We start from the raw sequence: 21,559 nt of genomic DNA, 5'->3' as shown, positions 1-21,559 counted from the left end.
AGAGCTTGTAGATTTTAAAGGACAGCTTCTACTAAGTAAAAAGTTTTCCAACCCCATGTGAGGGAGAATGTCTGAAGACCTGCATAGGTGAACAAATAGCTCCTAACTAAACTCAGACTGAACAAGACACACACAGGTTGGTTGCTTCAGGTAACTGTGCAGAGAGGAAATGTAGGAGCATGTAGGAGTGTGAAGAGATAGGGTAAAGACAGCCAAAACACATCTGGAATTGAATCTGGGGGGGAACAGGATATACCACAGGGTGGGCTTCTACAAGTACACAGACAGCAAAAAGCACACTGGGGAAAACATGGATCCTGCACTGAACTCAGTGGGAATCCTAGGGACAAAATATATCGAGCAGAGTGAGGTACTCAAGGCCACCTTTGCCTCACTCTCTACCAGCAGGATTTGTCTTCAGAAGTGCTAGACACCTGCAACAATGTGACAGCCTGGGTAAAGGAAAATTAAGTTAAACAAACATTTAAACAACCTGGATGCTTGAGACCTATATTGTATGTACCCATAATTATGAAGAGTGCTGGTCAATGACATTGTAATTTGTCTTTGAAAGGTCATGGTAATCAGGAAAGATTTCTGAGGGCTTGAAAAAAGAAAATGCCACTCCTATCTTGAAGTAGACCAAGGACGATCTGCAGGCTGCCCTCTTATTAAAGCTCCCCTCTTATTCCAGGGAAAATAGTGGACCAAATAAACCTAAAATGTTTTGCAAATTTAAAAAGGACAAGAAGTTGATTTCGCATAGTCACTGAGGCTTTAGTGAAATGGTGCTTGGCCAACTCAAGCATCTTTTATGGGGAAATTACTATATAGGTAGATGAGGGAAGTGGACTGGATATTGTTTATCCTGACTTTAGCAAGATTTATCCTGACTTTAACAAGGTTTTTGACACTGTATCCCATAACATACTCACAGACAAAATGTGCTAAGTATGTGAGCAGTGAGGTGGAGACAAAATTGGACTCAAAGTGTTGTGGCAAGCTGTCCACAGGCCAGTCAACAGTAGTGTACCCCAGGGTTGATTATGGGGTCAATACTGTTTTAACACTATCATTAATGACCTGGTTGAAGGGACAGACAGCACCCTGAACAAGTTTATAAGTTGTTTTCAAACTAGAGGGATGCAATAGGTATCACTATGATAAGCCTGTTGGTTGTGTTGCCATCCAGAGGAACCACAACAAGCTGAAGTGATGGTGCAACGGGAACCTCCTGAAGTTCAGAAAAAGGTAATGCAAAATTCTGCATCTGAGGCAGAATAATGTCAGGCAGTGCTGCACACTGGGGGCTGACGTGCTGCAAGGCAGCCCTACAGAGAAGGCCCTGGGTATGTCAGAGAATATCAGGTTTAACATCTGGCAGCAATATCCCCCTGCAGCAATGAAAGTCAGTGGCCTCTTGGGCTATAAAAGTGTTGCTCATAGGTCAAGGAAGACTGTTCTTTCCCATTACTCAGCACTAGTGAGACCACATCTGGAGCACTCTGTTCAGTCCTGGGATTCCCAGTACGAGAAATACGTAGACTTAATGGAGCAAATTGGCTGAAGGGCAGCAGAGATGATTAAAGGACTGGAGCACCTAAAGTATGAGGAGAGACTGAGAGAGCTGGGACAGTTCAGCCTGGAGAGGAGAAGGCTCAAGGGGAATCTTATCAATGTGGATTGATATCTGGTGAGAGGGAGTAAAGAAGGTGGTGTTGTGGTTTGACCCTGGCTAAATGCCAGGCATCTATGATGTTTGCTCTCTCCGCTCTCCCTTGCTGCAGCTGTGTAGAAGAGGGGAAAAAAATCTGTTAAACACACATCTCATGAGCTGAGATAAAGCACTGCTGGGAGAGATGCACCAAAAGGCAGAATAGGCTCAAAACGTAAAGTTGCAAAGAGATTTATTAACCTAACAGAGTCTGAGGATAAATGAGAAGTAAAAATAAGCTCTTAAGACACCATTCCTTCACTCCCCCCGCTCCCTCCTAAGACACCGTTTTCTTCACTCAATCCCCTCCCTCCTTCCAACCAACAGCCTGAGTAGGGGGCAGGGTATGGGTTTTTTTCCTTAGTCCATTCATCACCACAATTCTTCTGCTACAAGCACTGTTTCTCTGCTCACCCCTTTCCCTCCTTCCAACCAACAGCAAGGGGGGTGGGGGCAGGGCTTTTTTCTCTGGTCAGTCCATCAGGCAGAGGAGTCCTCTACTTAGCCATGGGGTCCCTCCCATGAGAGACAGTCCTCTGGGAACTTCTTTTGTGTGGGTCCAATCTCACAAGCATCATCCTGCCTGAATTTCTGCTGCAACATGAGTCCTTCGTCCACAGGGTGCAGACTCCTGAGCTGAGGCCAGACTGCTTCCATCTCAGGAGCAAGGCCTTTCTCTCCCTTGCAAGGCCTTTGCAGCTTTCACTCTCTATATGTGACTCCCACTGGATCACAGCTTTCTCCAGGCATCCACTTGCTCTTCTGGTGTGAGCTGTGGGTGGATTTCTGCATCCTTGTGGACTCCATAGGCTGCAGGGGGACCACCTGCTCCCCCTACTTTCTTCACCACAGCTAGCAGAGGGTTTTCAGCTCTGGTGCCTTCTCCTCCACCTTCTCCACTGACATTGGTGTCTCCATGTTGTTTTACCCTTACATATTTTCACCTCCTTCTCCTCCTCCTCTAGCTAAAAAGAAGTACGTGATCACATTGTTTTGATTTCTTCTTAAATATGTTTTCACAGGGGCGTACCTAATATTTCTAATTGGCCCAGGCTTGGCCAGCAGCATGTCCATCATCTTCAGAGCCATCAGACATTGGCTCTGCTGGACAGGGTAAAAAACTTCCAGAACCTTCACACAGGACATACGGAAGCCATCTTTTTGCCCCTCCCCACACTTTAGACTGTGCTTCAGGCCTACCACAACAACTTTTTAAGGGTTTAAATTTCTCTTAGATTCCAAAGACACCTTGCTGATGATCTGGGCTAAGCAAAACCACCACAGGTGGAGACAGAGTCTTTTCAGTGGTATTCAGTGGATGGCATAGAGGTATTGTTCACAGTTTGAATTGCAATAAATTCCATTTAAACCTAAGGGGAAAATGTACCATGTGGGTTGTGAGGTTGTGAGAACATGTAGCTCCCAGAAGCTGCAGAATTCCCTGTGTGAATCCCATGATATTGATATTTAAAGAGAAGTCATATCTGATTTAAGAAATAAATCCTGCATAAGAACTAAGAGAATAATTTTCACTCAATTTCAATGTTAGGATAATGTCTTCTCTCCACTAGAAGACAATTCACTCACTACTAGTCTCAGTAGCTGTTTTGATTGCACCAAGGCTTTTTTTTTTAAGGTTGAGACATCTGACCAGTTCCACTTTAAAATGAGTTTTAAAAGTGATTTCTGTTTATCTTAGATGTGGACTGCTTTGGAGAAGACTAACATCATGTTTGACATTCAAAAGTCATATCTCTACTGTTTCTTAACAAAGTTATTATATGTAATATCCTCTGAATATGTAAAGGCTGCAGGGCTGCCTTACTGCACACTGATTTTTGAATTAGAGTAATGAAATTATCAATGATTTTGTTCCATTGAAATTTTAATACAATCCCATACAGTTATATATGTCTCTTGGTGTCTTACTCAGTTAGAGAGTTGATGCTGTGATGGAAATATGGTCCTCTCAGATAGGACAGAGGAGAGCATTCTTATCATTGCAGTGCTGCCAGGAGACATAAGAAATTTGTGGTTAATTCTGGTGTTTTTCTTAAGCTTCCTGTGTTATCACTGGCAAGTTGTTTTGGATGAAAATTATCATAATAATGTCAAAGCTGAAGTTGTACCAACTGCTTCCAGCTCATTTCCTCTGCTAATTACTGTGACTTTTCTTCTCAAGCTGGGGTAAAAATTCTTTTATAATCTTGTGTGTTTTCCTGAGTATTCAGATTATATGGTGTTTTTGGTTCATGGGTTGACAAGTAATCCATGTTTTTATCATGTTTGCACTCAATAGCACCACTGGAATTTTAATAGCAATAACTGAACATAAAAAATTACCAACTTGAAGAGGTTAAATTGGAATGACATATTCAGAAATAGTGCCAAGCCATATATTTTTTCTCTAATCTAATTATGAAGATCCTCTGCTGACACAGTTAATGCATTAGTAAGGATTGAATTAATTTATTGAAAGGTGTCACAAAAGACTTCTGAAGCACTATTACCTTGCTCTAAATGTCACAATAGCAACAGAAAAAGAATGAAAAAGAAAGGTTCTCATTCAATCCATGTGGCTTTGGTACCCACTTAACAAAAGCCAATAAGCCTTTTGGAAAGATTTATATAAATCAATACAAATGGAAACAAAATCCATACAATATCCCTCAAGCAACTGGTTAATTCTTGTTATTCCCTATGGTCTGGGTCAGAGTTTAATCAGGCTACTCAAGAGACCACAGTAGGTTTCTCTGAAAATCAGAGTATCATTGACATCATGTTATTGGAATGATAATATACCTGTTGCTGCTGTGAATGACTGTTTCATATCCAAAGATTGGTCTGGTTTCTGAGAGATCAATGAGAAGTAGTTTATCTTTTGTCGTAGGGGAAATTATGATTAAGCCTTAATCTTATTATTACTCTCAAGCAAATCAAATGAAGTCTTATTATAGCAAGAGAGTTACAGAGCGATAGTGCAGTTTAAGGTTTTTTGGCTTGTCCATTTTAAATCTTTTATCCCAAGAAGGTATAACCCGGCATTGGCTCTGAACTAAAGCTTTGCACAGTGATCTTATCACTATGGGAGTTTATTTTCAAATACAGCTACAATGAAAAAAATTAAGTGTATGGATGTTTATATTCAGCAGAATATAAGTTTAGCAGTGACAGATATTTATGTTTAGGTTTCTGTTTATTAAAAATAGAAAAGTAAAAATTCTATTTCTCTTTCTACAGTTGATGACAAGATATGTTCAGAGTATCTGAACTCAGAACACCTTTGAGAACCAAAAAAAGGAGCGCTATTCCTGGTCTGATTGAAGCTTGCTAAAGGTTTTCCATTGACTATAGAAGTGTAGAAATTTATATGCTCACTCAGAAACAGAATTTCTTTTTCAGTCTCCATCTGGCTAAGACCTTTCCTCATGATTTGGGTCAGTAGTATAAATTGTCAGTTGAATGCAATTTTGTCATAAAGGATGGATTGCATAGTAAGATACAAGTAGAACCTTGTCCACTCCCACTGAATTCCCTAGAAAATGTTCTGTTGACTTCAATATCCAGAAAAACTGGTGTTCTTACATTCCTTTACCTCACTAAGACAACGAGGAAGATTCTAAATGGAATTATAAATTATTTTATTAATGCATGCATCTTTGGTTCACAACACTCTTGGACAATTCATGCATGTTTTTAACTCCTGCTGACTCCTAAAACAAAAGGAAAACTTAGAAGATATTTCAGGAGATTTGATAGTAAAATGCCTAAATATCATTAACTTTTAGGTTTTTTGGGCATCTTAACTCATTCGAAAGAAGATTGCCGTGTGGGTGCTCTCTTAAACCTTTAAAAATTTTGAGTAGGTTCTTCTAATGTGTAGTTCTTTGCTACAGATTTTGTGAAAAAATGAAAAAAACCAAGCCCCCCCAGAAACCCCACAAAAAACCAAACAAAACAAAAAAAACCAACCAATCAAACAAACAAAACTCAAACAAAACCCCAACCAACCAAAAAACCCCACAAAACACCAAAAACCAAAACAAAACCAAAAAAAACCCCACCCCCAAACATTTTTAATTGAGAATAATTTAAAAATCAGTCATATAAATATAAGTCCAGAGGAATTGATTGAGACAATGTATTCTGTTCCCTACCTCACTTGTGTAGTATTAGCTTTATGACACTTGACAGGGAGTTTCTAACCCATCCTCAATAATCTCTGATGCTAAAAAACCCTGAAACTCCCCCAAAATTAAATGCTATCCTTGTCCTTACCCTGTAGCATATTTTGTAATGTATTATTGATGAGTTCTTGTTCAGCTTCCAATTAAAAAATAATATCTTCCTTTATCTCTGAAAAACTGTCACCTTGCTTTCTTTTCCCTGACTATTTTCTTTGCAATAAAATAGGCTCTTTATCCTTAATGATACAAAGGTATTTTCCTTTTTCCAAAATTTTTATTTTTTCTGTTTATGAATGCAATTTTATAACCCTGTCCTTTATGATCCTGATAGTAATTCTCAGCTTAGCACTCCTTTACATTTAACAGAGACAGTGTGTTTGTCATCATCCAAGCTGTCAACAGAAATACTAAGCAATGCCAGGTTTACAGATTTCTAGTGTAATGGAGACTAGTAATCATTTGAAGTAAGGTTTTCCAACCAGTTTTGTACTCTTTTGTAAGCTTTACAATACTCCATTATTTTGTTCATGTAAAGTACTATGAATCAGTTAAGAACCTTAACAGAAGGCAAAATGCTTGAGTTATGTTGCTTATCCTATCACAGGAGGAATGGTAATATTGTACTTGACAAAGTCATGTAAACTGCTGCTCATTGTCTTGCAATCCACAAGACGGCTAGAGACTTTTTACTTATTCTAGTTGTTTTTCTGGAAGTGGAAATTGACAAGTCTGTAATTGTAGAGGTCACTTCTGTGGGAACAGGTAGATTCTGCATCTTCTTTCTGGCTCCCTTCAAAGCAAGCAAATTGAAATACAGTTTCTTCCTCTTCTTCTGACTTGCTTTGACAAAACCCACTATGTTACAGATAAATCTGCACAGACTACAGTGTGACAAAAAGTTCAGCACCTTCAAGAATTATAAAATTTTTTGTAATCCTTGTGATTACTAAGAGCCCAGTTAAATGAGTCATGCTAGGTATGAAAAATGGAGACTATGCTTAAGAGAATGTGCATATGTATTTGGTCAGACATACATTTAAGTTGTTCTTTTCCTTTGTTTAGTGAGCCTTTATATATGCCTTGTAGCAGCACAATAACAAGTGAGGGAAGGTTGTAGTCGCAGTTAAACTATTCATCTAAATAAACACCTTCAAATTAATTGGTGGGTTTGTTTGCACCTTGGAAGGGTGTTGTGTGTAATGTGCAAGGAGGTTTGGGGGTTTTTTATGGTAGTTTCCTGCCAAGGCATGCCTTCTGTACATGCCATGGTGTCAGTGACAGGAAGGATACATTGTGGAGGTTGTGTTTCTCTGTCTTGCCAGGCAAGCGTTTCGAGGGCTTTGGGATACTGCCCTTGTAAAAGCTGTTGCTGGTGTATGGCAAGAGAGGAGTATCACCAAAGTTATTCTAAAGGCCAGATTAATATGGCTATTAGTTAGGTCACATGTAATGCGGTCCCACTGTGCATGAAGGAGACATGCAGAGAGTTGCGGCAGTGACTGCAACGTGGCACATGGGCTCCTGCCTGTTCCGTCAAGCCTTGCAGTGATGCCATGTTATGTGGCTCTGTGTCACCTCATGCAAACACAGGTGGGGGTTTCAGATATCTGTCCATTCACCAACCTAAGCTCTATTCCTCTCAGAAAAGTTGCAGGCTGCACTCATCCTGGCTGCACTCTGTGTGCCATCTTCTTCATTTCTGCCTGCCCCAGTCTGCTGTGTAGGTGCTTCTCCTACATGAGCACATTCTCTAAGGAAGGATCATCTGTTTGCCTCTGTGATTTTTTTTCCCACTCTATTGAAATACCATCAAGAAAGACAGATCGCTCTTCTCTCTTTTGTTCAGCCCTATTCTTTGAATAATGATAGTTTACAACTCACTCACAACACACTGTGCAAACAAATACAGCAGTTCTATCACCTGGCATATCCCGCAAGGACAGTATGTGACAAGAACTTCATGTGCTGATCTGCATGCTTCTCTTAGAACTGTACATGCAGCTTTGGTGCAAAATCAGGCGTCATCAGATCTCTTAAGGCTAGGGCAAATCTGCCTCAGAGGTCCGTGTCTAAACGCCATATTATGGATCTTCATCATGCAACCTGTAGTACACGGAAATTTGTAGCCCAGAAAAACTATGAGAAAGAAATGCTTGTGCAGACCTTGAAGGCAAGAAGTAAGAGCGGTCATTTCTTCTGTGCTTGACTTTATATAGTATATGTTATTTAATAATAAATTATTCTTGTTCAATGTAGAGTCATTGTCCAAATTTTAAAAGAGAAAAATCTTTGTTAAAATCAATTAAGATGGCTTAAAAAGGAATTACTTTAACATTTTCATTTGAGTATTTCACTTCTCTTTGCAGTGCTTTGGAGAGGGGCATGAAGGGCAGTAGGCTTTATGTTGTTTTATAAAATACTTGCTCAGCTAGTCAGCATTCCTTTAAACTGAAAAGAAAAGGAATGATTATGCTTTACTTTCTTTCTGAATAAAGAAAATATCCAGTTACTTCTTAAAATTAAGCAAAACTAGCACCACTGTTTTCATAGTGGTTGAAAATGGACTGCAGCTGTTCATCACTGATTGCAGTAAGGTTCCATAATATTTTAATAAGGAGTGTTATTTGTAATTCAGTAAAATATGAAAAGACTTAATTGAGAAAAACATCTCCTCTGGTCTGTGTTGTGCCTGATTTTGTAAGGTTCATAAACAAAAAGTTTGGTTTTAGACCACCACTGATTTTTCACAGCATTTTACTTTTTATCTTCAGCACTTATTATATTGTATAATATAATATTATATACATTATATTATATTGTATTATTGTATTATATTGTATAAATCTATTGTATAAACCAAACCCCAGTAACTACTCATAATTATGTACATCTTCCCGTTTGTTTCTCAGGTTAGTGATTGTGGTATGAGGTGATCTGGTAAAATAAGTTGATTTTCTCTGATTCTTTCTATGATTTCTTTTCTCTGATTTCTCTGATCTGCTTCACAAACCCTTTTTGTACCTTTAATTTGCATGTATATTGAACTTAAAGAGTAATGTCAGGAGCTTATGAATAAAAGCAGTATGCATGTGAAACTTCATCTGTATAGCTCTACATACCATTTTGTGTACTCACTATGTATTCAATTTAGTTATGGTGAGAAAATGATTTTCCATGATGAGAAAATCATCATCATGGTCTAAAAATGCAGAATGTTAAACAGGGAAAAGATGAGTTTGAGGCTCTGAGTGAAACATGCTGTTGGGAATGTGGGCAAGGCATATGCACACAGAGGGCCTATCATTCCTCCATCCATCCATCCATCCATCCATCCATCCATCCACTTCCTCTTACATGTATCCTATATCTTTATGCTGGATGTTAGGTGCCTTGTGGAATCCATCTGCTGGGGATCAGTGTAATCAAGTCTTCATAGCTAGTTCAGCAGGGAATGGTTAAGTACTCTAGGAACACAGCCCAGTTACATTTTCTGATGCTTTTCCACCATTCTGTTTTTTTCAGTATATATTGTCAGATACAATGAGGTATAGGACATTCCTAAGATGAAACAACAGGATTCTTTATTTTTATTTATTCTTTTAGATCAAAAGTGATTGTGGAGTCATAGTGATGCTTTTTAGCATCATTCATGTGAGTGTGTTATTAGGTACTAACTGCTACTTACTACTGATCTCCCTCAGTTTTAAGACAGCCATATGTTTTATAAAGTCCAGATGAAAACATATTTTCATTAGGTTATTTATATTTTCAACTGAATGGCTTCAACATCACTAACTGACTACTAGGATGATACAGCATCTCAAATAATTCAGTTGATGTGTTTGTGAGGTTTTATAAACATAAGATAAAAAGGAAGTGAAATGAAGAATGAATTAGGTGGATTCTTAGGTTATTAATATTCTTACTCAATGAAAAATATAGTTTTAAATTATACTTCCTTCCCTGGTGCCTCATTTGAAAACCTGCTGCAATTGTTCTCCATTTTTTTAAATTTTCTATTTCATTACTGAATAGTGTATAAGCTGCATTCAATGAACATTACTTGCTGCTCTGGAAGACAGAAGGATTTTGTCCATAAAATGCACTGATTAGATGCTTTGAAGTTGCTTTGAACTAGCTTAAATTATCAGTGTTATTTTATAATAAAGAAAATTATATTAGACAGGGTTGTGATAAACATTCTTTAATTTGGGGAGCTTTTTAATAATGAAATACAGTATCAGCTGAGGGGCATATCTCTTACTGCTAGCTGTCAAGGGAATCAAAGCAGACTCTGTTTCCAATTAAGAGATCTCATTTAGATGACTGAACAAAAGTGGGACAACTTCCTTCTGGAGAGTCTTGAGTGTACAGAGTAACACATGGTTAATAAAGAGGTAGATACTCTGCATCAATGAGGTTTAGCTAAGCATTTTTTAAACTCCCACAAAAAATTAATACTAATTTTTTAGATATGTATCTTCACTAATTTTTCTTATGATTTACTTTTTCCCTAAAACATTAGATGAGCAATATTAAAAGTGAAAGATATCAACCCTTTTGAGGCCTGTTGGGTGCTGACATGAGAATTTTGTTTTATTCTTAGTAGATGTCCTGCTGGTTACTTAGGAAATATATAGCTTAAAATATCAAAATTATTGAATTTTATAAGCTGAAAAAGTGGAAAGGTATTACTATAACTTTATTTTTCCTGAGATATGTTGCTTTTAGATCTTTTCTTACAATTTAAAAATGAATGAAAGCACTGAGAAATCTACTTACTTTTTAGTGACTGGATTGGGATTCTCTAATTCATGCTGGTGGGAATTTTCTTCAGCAAAAATGCTGAAAATATATTCATCAGACAAAGGAGTTATTTATTAGTCAGTATTGTTGAGATGTGGAAAATAAGTAATTAATGGCGTATTTATATGCTGGCAGAACTGCCCAAGGATAACCAGTTAGCTAATTTCATCCAAAAGTGTGGTCAAGTTATGGACTGCTCTACCTGTGTTTGGTTGACTAGTGTTGCATATCATGATGGAACAGCTCAGTATCGTAGGAAATACTTGATTCAATTTGGAAAATATTTCCCATATAAGAATTTAACTACTCCTCTACATTTTTACCAAAACAATCAGAAAAGTGGAATTCTGTAGAATTCTGTAGAACTGGGTATTGCATCACAGATTTGTCCTATGGGATTAACAGACAGAATGCTTAGTCTCATGTGTTTTGAATATATGATCCCTTACAAGACTTTTATGGTGCTTGTTTCAACTCTGTCAATAAGTAACAGCTGAATATAATGTTGGGACTCAGTGGATCTTTGTTATCTTATTTATCAAACTGCCATACATGGATTTATTAAGCAAGATGGAGATATTCCATATTTTTGTGGGTGAAATTCTAGAGTCAGCTACTTCACACCACTCCTACACATTTTAAAAGCCTTTCAGCCAGTGCAGATTCTCTGGAGAGCAGAAGGGGCTGAGCAAACATCCCCACTTGCTGGTCTTATTCCATCACATATTTGCTGCCCTGATACCGGTGCTCCTAACAGTTATTATTCAACTTTAAAATGAAGGTGTTACTCAGGGATTTCAGGGATGGAGATTGAGCTCCAGTGAATATTGGCTGCAATTGGCTGTGGCTTAACATGGTCTAAATTTAATGAAAAATCATCACATTTTATTCTTTAACATTATCACTGAAAACCACTCATTTGTTTTTTAAATCTCTTTGGGGACATCACTATGCAATGGGGGTGCCATCTGTCATCCTGTCTGAGACCAGCCCTGCAAATGCAATGCCATCATTGTGTTGCTGTCAAAATCAGAGCACATAATATGTTGATAATTGCCTTGAATTCCACCAGCTTCCACTTTGAAGGTAACAGATTCCAGACCTGAATTAGGATTCCAACACAGAAATTGTTCTCTTGTGTCTTGTCTCCTGTATCACTTTCTCTTCTTCCCCTCTTGCATTACTTTCTTTTTTGCCCCTAGATATAAAGGATACAAATACAAATGATTCAGTAGTTACCAGTTTCATCAATGGTGTGAGACATTATTTCATGCTCTGTTATGGTTTAGAAAGGCATGAAGTGGTGTAGGCACTATTGAGCCTATACACCTGTATGAGGCGGTTTCTCAGATTGCTCACAGCTGGGAGGGAAAGACCTCTCCAAAGATGATTCAGCCCATCGAAAATGTGAATTACCAAAAGATCACATTTTACCACTAATTGCAGAGGAAATTAAGAAATACTCATGATTTAAGTGCCAGAACCTAGGTGAAGCAAATTCAGATTGGAACATCTAGCCCATGGAGGGAGAGGGAAATTTATTCTGTGACCTTTACAGATATGACATCATATTTTGGAACAGTCTTTCTTCATCACTGTTTCCTCCCTTTTATATCTGTGATAATTTAAAATGCACTCCTTTTATACAGCAAGTACAAGAGATTAAATTAATGAATTAGTAGCAAAACCTTGAATTTTTACTGAATTCAAGCTTGTTTTAATTTGGGTTCAGATGGCTGGGATTTCAGCAAAAGATTCTTGAGTGATTAGCAGAAGTTTTCTCAGAAGATGATGCTGCTGTAAGGAATTTACTTTCCATATTTAGAATCAGTAACATATGTGAGTGCACAGCAGGTGCAACAGGTCAGTTTTATGTACTCCTAGATAAAAATGCTGAAACTGTTTGGCAATAGATGGCTGTTTCTGATCAGTACTTTATTTCTATCCCATTTTCTGTAGATACCATGTGTTCTTTAGGTTAAGACCACTCCAGATCCTAGAAATGTTGCGAGGCATTCCATGAAACAGTGGTGGTAACAATATAAATTAACAGATGGACATGGACAAACAAAAAAGGAAGTGTTTCCCCCTTTGCTGTTACGCATATAAAGAGTGAGGAAAATTCCCTGTAATGACTTAATACCTTAGAAATCCAAAATTATTTTCTTTGTGAGAAGGCTTTCTCATTCCAGTTTGGTGTCTTGCAAGCCAGCTCTGATTTAAAAATTATGGGATTGTCTTTAAGAGTCAGAGAGGCCAAGCCAATACATTTGATATTGGAAAAATATTTTCTTTTTCAATCTTGGTGTTGTGCTCTCTGCAATTCATGCATTTGGTCTCCATTATGGCCAAAGTGGAGTGTCTTCTGATTTGTCTGCATTCTGCCATGGAGAACCTCAGTGAGAAATGTGTGGTGATTCCATAACTTTTGAGCACCAAGTTAGTAGTTTAGGCAAAGTCCAACTTTCAGTAAATAGTGCAAAATTTTTCTAAAATATTTTGCCCCTTGAAGCATCTTCAACCAGACATTCAACCATTCTTAAAGAATGGTTTCTTAAAGATTTGAGAAACAAAACATGGCTGGAAAGCAACCTCAGCTACATTTTAAATTATTCTATTTTTTAAGTGCAATAGATTTCTCATCTATGAACCATGTTGGTGTGCCTCCAGTAATTTGATGAAGGTATATAAAGTTGTCAGCACATTCCTTGTTCCTGTTGCTAGGGAAACAACTCTGTGGGTGTCTCTGTGTTCACAGTGTCTCTATTCCTTTGCAAATTCATTGGATAATAAAAGTATAACTGAATATTTTATATTCTGTTAGCTACATCATCATTAAAAAATTATACCAAAACAGCACAGATAAACTGAATTAAACTAATTATGTCAATTTATCTTCATTATTCTGTGGGGATTTCACAACTAAAATATTCCTAATTTAGTTAAAAGTAAATTTGAGTCCATATTTGATTTTATCCAAATCCAGAGAAATAATCTATTTTTATTCCACATATTTGATTCCAAATTTTGTTTCATATTTGCCCATGGAACACTCAAAAAAGAATGAAAACATGTATATAATATCAGAAGTGATGTGCAAAGGTGTTTCTGCTGTAGGTATGTGTGACTTGTAATATGTAAAGCAAATGTTTTATTGTGTTGCACTTTCACATAGCAGAAGCTTATTACCAAAAATAAAAGTGCTTACATTTACATACATATATTAAAAAAAAGGGACACCACCTTTTAAACTTGACAAGATATTCCAGCAGTTTCAAAAGAGTCAGGGAGCCCATTCTGATGAATACATTGGCAGGAATGTTATACAAAAATATGATATGCATTGAAATAATGTTAACAGAGACTTCATAATCTTCAAAAACATTTCTCTCTACAATTGTGGTTATGTTCTTTTAATGTACTGTAAGATACATACTCATTTGCACAAATTTTTTTGTGTACTATTTTTTACAATGCAAAAAAGCAACACTCTCAACTTTCTTCATTACATGTTGCCAATGAGATTTTTCTTCATGGTTCTTCAGAAGATTTGGCACCTTACACCGAGTCAAAAAATTTTTGCTGCTCGAGCTCAGTATGAAGGGTTCGTCACTAGCTAATAGAAGTACTCTACGTGGACCAACAATAAATGGTACACTTTGCCAATGGTTTCAGAGAGATCTATGGATAAAAGTAGGAGTTCATGACTTTTTTTTGTACACTGAAGAGGGAATATTGAGCTCTAGATATATTTTTTAAGGATAAAATTTGGTTTTGTTCTGATATTTCTTGCCAAGGGTTTTTCTGCCTCAGTCCTGCCTCTGTCCTACTACTGGCCTCCTAACAAAATTTACCTTTCAAAGACAGCTTCATAGGTTTGGTGTATCATTCTTACTTTTCTTCTTAATTAATTGTCATTCAGGGCTTTGTTAATTCTCCTCCTTTTCTTTTAAAACCACAGTTCCTTATTACTGGCTTCACGCAGTATCATCTATCTTGCCCTTTCAGAGTCTGACCTCTGGTCAGCGGTGACCTCCCTCCTGTCCTTTTACTAGCAGCTTCCCCTTCACAAATTCACGTCTATAGTCCCTTGTTTTTCTTGTTTTACCACCAACCTGTCTGTATGACATGGTTCATCCTCTCCTAGAGGCTGAAATACATGGCTTCCTTATGTGGATCTGTCTGGGTACACCGTGGAGGTACCTAATTCTTTTGCAGCCAGAAGCAGTCAGGTGCAGACATTGCAGAGAAAGGCGCAGATTTCCCTCAGCAGTATGATCATCTGTTATGATGAGTCATGGGAAGTTTTGCGTAGATATCAGGAAAGAGGTTTTTCAACCCAGAGGGTGGTTGGGCACTGGAACAGGCTCCCCAGGGAAGTGGCCACAGCACCAGCCTGACAGAGTTCGAGAAGCTTTTGGACAATGCTCTCAGGAACATGGTTTGACTCTTGAGGTTTTCTGTGCAGGGCCAGGAGTTGGACTAAATGATCCTGATGGTTGCCTTCCATTTCCATATTCTATGATTCTATGTTTTCTTTTCCCCAACACAATCTTTACACTCCTCTCTGTGTTTCCCCTAGTATTTTATTTTCTTGTGATATAGTCTTCTCTCTTTGTGCTTCAGAATTTACATTTTGATGATGTACTCTACTGTCATTATTTACAGGGGAAATAACTGACTCCTTGCTGAAAATATGAAGACTGTTTCTAGGGCAAGTGACCCAGAAGCAGGACAAGAGTTGTAGACACTTACATAATTCTCTTTTTGACCAGTGTTGCAGGTAATAAATGAAGACAAGAACCATTCCTGGTAAGAAGTAAGGGACATTAGAGAAACTACAACTTTTAAGAAATGGTATAAAAGGCTAAAGTGCCTTTACTAATATCACTGATAAAGAGCTTGCTGACTTCTTTTCTCAGTGATGAAAACTGACATCAAATTGCTCTTTCACCCTGAGAAAAGAGCTCCATTTTAGGGTAGAAAAGAATCCTGTGTGCCATGACAATCTTATTACAGAATGAGAAAACACAGAAAATCTTGGGGGCAGGAATTGCAACAGGATACGGTTTGCTCAGAAGGTATTAAAATCACAGAAATAATAACAATTGAGTTTTTATCACTGAATAGCATTGAGTTTCCAAAATTAGAGTTACATTTATAGTTTTATGATTTATTTATGGAATTGCATGTTTTATTTAAGTGAACAGCTGGGTGTTATTGCTTTTAGTTTCTGACAGATGCCAAATGAGGTCAGTTACGGAGTTCCAGTTCATTCATGAAGGGTGAGCACTAGAACTAAGTCCTCTGTACAGTGCACTTAGATTAAAGGGCCATAAACAACTTTAAGAGGATTTAATCTGCTTTACAGTAGGAGCTGCTGTCTTAATTGTCCACAGTTCAGTCTGGAAGAGTGATTAACGTACAACAAAAAGTGTACAATGGGATGCTAGTGGTAGTGCATGTATTTGTGTGGTTAGTTGGGTTTTCCATTTGTGGTGGGTTATTATTATTATATCTACACATATGGTTGACTTAGAATTTTACAAGTTGCTGAAATCAAACTTATGACAGAGAAATCTCCTGTAAGGTCTTTATCAATAATTACACAAATGCATGAGTTTTCCTGTCAATGTGAAGATATTATTGCTTCCTTTTGAGGAAGAGTGGGAATTTTAAGAGATGAAAAAGGGGTCTTTTTCCATGGATGTATATTTTGTTTAAAGAAATATTATCTTCAAACATTCTTTTTTTGGTAGATAGCACCAACTAACATGAGATAATTACAATAAGTGCTAGGATGTGACCCCTTGGGATCTATACCAACAATGACCCAAAATTATTTTCTTCTCCATGGCCCATTATTTCCGGTATTGCTTTCTTATATAGAAATGTTTTGGAAGAGAGAACCAAGTGACTTAGAGTTATTTCTTCTTGTTCTAGTAGGAGAAACAGAAGAAAATGTCATAGGTATGACAATAACTGGAAAAAGAATTGTGCTACAGCTGCTTTTTGTCATTGCATTTAGAATCTTCTTCCCTGTGGTAGTCTCCAAGATGAAGTGAGTACCAAAAAGCCAAATATGTAATAGAAAATACTACGTTCAGTAGAGTTGAGTCCTGACAGTATTTTTCAGCAAGCTAAATTTAAGTAATCTCAGTTTCAGAATTCATTTATGAGGGGTTTTTTCTTGTGGCAATCCCAAAGAGTACATCTTGGAAATTGTCTCCACTGCCAGAAGGTATGAACCAGTATATTTAAGGTTTTTGTGGGAAGCAAACTGTATAAAGACTATGAATGAAACACATGTAGGAGTAGAAAATACATATGAATATATATTGATGGGTGTGTCTCTCTCCTTTCTTTCCACTTCTGTTCATAGCTATTCTTCACTGAATGCATTTTGGGATCACTCTGAACCAAGGATTGTGACCCTCAAAACTTGGCTACACCATCCATCTGCTTGCTGATGCTGAACAAGTGATTTTGTTATGCCTCAGTCTGTAAAACAAATATGTCAATTCTGTCTTTCAGCGTAAAGTGTTTTGGGCCTAGAGAGAAAAACTAATTATAAGAGAGACACTGGCACTGCTTTTATGCTTCTGATAAGATCATCATGCTCCTTCAGTTACACAGTAGATCTTCCTTATTCTGTAAGGGGTTTTACTTAATCTGCTCTGGTCCGATCTGTTGGACTTTGCAACGTTACATTTTCTTATAATTTAATACATCTCAAGACGTCCAATAGAGCCTTGGAAATTGGTGGCACAGTAATAATGGTCGTGGTGAGAACTGCAAAAGTGCTGCTTCTGTAGATGAGTTTTTTGAAAGTAACGTCTAAAGGTCTATAAAAATGCCAGTTCAAAGCCAGCAGAGCCAGGCTCTCAGCAGGTATAGATGTGTGTAACCCTACTTAAAGCAAGCTGACAGAGTCTCCTGAAATGATTTTTTGAATGAAAAAGATATATAACTGGATATAGAAAACACAACCCTCCCTGTTTCCACTAATATCAAACTTTTATTCTTATTTTTTCCTTTACAGAAATACTTATGCTTTTGAACTGTACATATTATGGCCCTGAGAAAGTCTGCAAGACTGTCTCTGTATAAGCAACATTTAAGTTTACTGGTTTTCCTCTTAATTTATTATTCTGACACTGATTCAGATTAATGAATCATTAATTTGTGCTCTGGCATAAGCCAGTTAGCAACCATGGAAGAATTATTATAAGAAAAGTAGCTCTCTAAGTATGTTTACTTGTGTCCTTTGCTGGCAAATATGATTGACATTTCCATTTCTAGCATCTGCTCCTTCTATTATCTGTTGCAGTAAAAATGCATCCATTTGATGTCCAGCAACTGCATTTCACAAAATGAGAACATTTTTACTTGATTAATACAGGCTAATAGTCATTAACAAGGAAGTTTGACAAAAGCATTAGGCAACACTTGCAAGAGATTTTGATTTGCCTTTGAGCACTGTTTGGTTAAACATGACATTGATATTTTGAGGCTTGTTGGGAAAAGCTTGTCTCTTCTTGTCGCTGTCTTAATTTTTTCTTCCTTGTGCTATTTTTGCTTCTTTGCTCTTATTTGATGACATCCTGCTGCCTCACCTAATGACACAAGCTAACAACATCGTAACATCGTAAAAGTTCTTACCTAATTTACATCAAGCTGCATTAGGATTCAGGTCAAAATACCTTAACGGTTGTGGAGAATGAAGTCTGTGAGCAATCCCCACAGGGGCTGAGCAATCAAAAATAATTATTAACTAGTGTAGGGCTGCTATTGTAGCTTAAATGTTTGTGTGTATAATTTCAAAATGCATTGCACATAATCAGGTGTTCAGGTTTATTTCCATTTCAATGAGTTTTCTTTTTCTTTAACATACAGATAAGAAAGACAGGAAGCTCTTTAAAAAAGGACATGAAAAATCAAGAGGCTGTTGTATCCAAACACATTTCACTGAAATAGAGCTATTTTCTGTGAACTGGATGTAGGGGGAAGTCTATAGAGACTATTAGACATGTTATTGTCATCAATAAATCAATATAACCTCTCCTCAATATATTTTTCAAAATTCAAAGGTTATACAGGCAAGGAGAGAAGATACCTAGAACTTATTCAGGATTCAGGTCTATTGATTATGTGGGCTAGGAACAAATTTGATCAACACTGTACCTGCACTGGAGGATAGAGGGCAATGTTAGATTAGATATGGCAATTTTTCAGAAAGACAACTTCCTCAGAAGCAAGTTTATTTACTTCAGCAGTAAGCATCAACCTCTTCCTTCCTTGTTTTCAAGAAGTTTTAGTATACATTATGTGTGTTGGTTCTGAGGAATACATTAATTTTTATGATACCTGAAAGCAAACAAATGAAAGAATAGGAAGATAAATACATTGAACAGATAAGAAGACAATACCTTATTACCTATCATGGTCTTTTTTAGGAATTTGGTCCTGTTCCAGCTTTATAGCAGTAATTTCCTAGTAGAGACAGGTTTCCTACTGTAGCTTCTAAAAAGAGATGACTGCAATCTCTCTCTATCAGCTGTTGGCCTATTAGCCAAAGCAGAAAGTGAAATACATTCTCATGATGATTTATTTAATATTAAGTAACTTCTTTTTAGGCTCATCTTTTTATGGATATTTTGACAGCATTAGGTTTTGGTTTCTTGTGGGGCCCAAAATCTTTGTAGAGACAAAACTAGTTGATTGATAAATGCAATATAAATTGGAAAAGGAACATCTTTTTCTAAGTGAAATTTTTGTACTTAGTTGGATATTTATTTATTTATGGGATGTGGAAATGTCCCATGTTTTGTAAAAATCATCTTTCCGTATAATTACTAATTCTGTGCTTACACATTTCTGAAATACCAGATGATTCTCTTCCCAGTATTGAGCAGACACACATTGACAAAGTTATGCCGGCTAACATGGAAGCAAGTACAAGATATGCAGAAAAGAGTGATTTGGAAGCGAGGGATGAGTAAGCTTGTATGTAAAGCTAGGTGGTGGTAAAAGAAGTGGGAGGGAGGTCTGGGACAAGGGACTGAGGTATATGGGGCTTGGACAGCTGCAGTAAGCAAGTGACATTGGATTTAGTTTGAAAATAAATTTCTATTAAAAAACTCTATCATAAGTTATTACAATCAGCTGTTTGCATTGGGATGCTGATTTGATCATACTTCTCTGAATCTGATATTGAGCCTATGGTTGGTTGTTATGTTCATGTCAATGAGAATTATATCAAGACTGATGATCCTTATCATCAATGCAACATACAAATACCAGAAGTATGTTTGTATGTATAAGTATATAAATATTACACAAAATATATCCCTATCTTAGGAGTGTGAGGCAAAAATTGGAAAGATATTCTGGGGTAGTTATTTTAAACATTTCAGGAATCTATAACCATTGCTACTGAAACAATTATCCCAAAACTCATCATAGTCATAGAATCATAGCATCATTATGGTTGTAAAAGACCTCTCATATAATCCAATCCAACAGTTAAGACAGCACTGTGTTCGGAATTAGACTATGTCCCCAGATATCACACCTGTATATTTTTTAAGCATTTCCAGGATGGTTATTTCACGACTTCTCTACGCAGCTGAGATTTCTCGCTCTGGGGAAAGGGGCAGGACTCCCGAAAGCCCACAAAAAAGGGTCGTTGCTGCGAGCCCCCATGCAGTCCGGGCCGGGCGGTGCCGGTATGCCGCGTGCTCGCGTGAGCCGGTTGCTTCCGTGACAGACAAGAGCAGGAGACAAGGCAATTAGGAGATGCAGACTCTGAGCCTTAGAAATCCAGGGTTTATTAGGGTGCAGCAGGGCGGCGCGTGGTCCGTGGAGTCGGGAGGGGAGCAGAACGGGGTTGGATCTGCCGGCAGAGAGTGCAGAACGGAAGCAAACATGAGGTTAAGAGGGACCGAGGGATGGGAGGAGTTTAAATGGCAGAGCCAACTGGGACGCGGTGGATACAGGGTTGACAGGGGAGCCAGGGAATAGGGGTACAAGGGAGGAGGTTACAGAACTTTAAAAACCAATAATAAACCGCGGGTAGAAGGAACATTCTAGCTATTAACTCCAAAAGGATAAAGAGGAGGAGAGATTCGAAACCCAATGCTCTTGTTCCCTGTTGCATATTTAGGAGGCTGACTGCAAGGTGTATTGGGGAAACATCTTTCCGTCACCCTGAGCTAAAGTCTCTTCAGACCCAGGGGGCTTCGTCAGGTAGTTCAGCCCCCAAGCTCATCTGGGCTAACTTCACTGCTACAGGCAGCCTCTTCCAATGCCTGAATGCTCTTCAAGAGGAGAAATTTTTCCTAAGATTTAATTTAAATCTCCCCTGATGCTGAGAAACGGAGGCTTGACAATCCAATATGAATTTACCACAAGCTTCAGTTTATTGATTTACAGCATACAGTTTTATAGTGTAGTTAACGAACTCATGCATATTCTGTAATCATACAATACTATTGGTTATATACTTCCACGCCCTAAGTTTGGCTACTTGCCTTAACATGTATCTATGTTTACCTATAGTGCCTGATTTCTACATATTTGTTACCAATTAACGCATTCTAGACGGCCCCCACGACTTCTATGTTACAGAAAGTCGTGGTGACCTTAGATCGCTGATTGGACGAAGGTATCTAATTAATAGTTGGCTGAATATGGCTATTGTTAAGAAGCGGCTTGTTAAGAAGCAATCTATCTACATCTGCGTGTCCCTTCTCTAGAAGCCAGCTTTCCACACCCTGGTGCAACTGAGGCCATTTCCTCTTGTTCTGTTACTTGCTACTTGGGAGAAGAGGCTAGATGCCACCTTGCTACC

This window comes from Lichenostomus cassidix, chromosome 2 (genome assembly GCF_008360975.1).
Source record: "Lichenostomus cassidix isolate B80296 chromosome 2, HeHo_3.0, whole genome shotgun sequence".
NCBI lineage: Eukaryota > Metazoa > Chordata > Aves > Passeriformes > Meliphagidae > Lichenostomus > Lichenostomus cassidix.
This window is presented reverse-complemented; position numbering follows the sequence as displayed.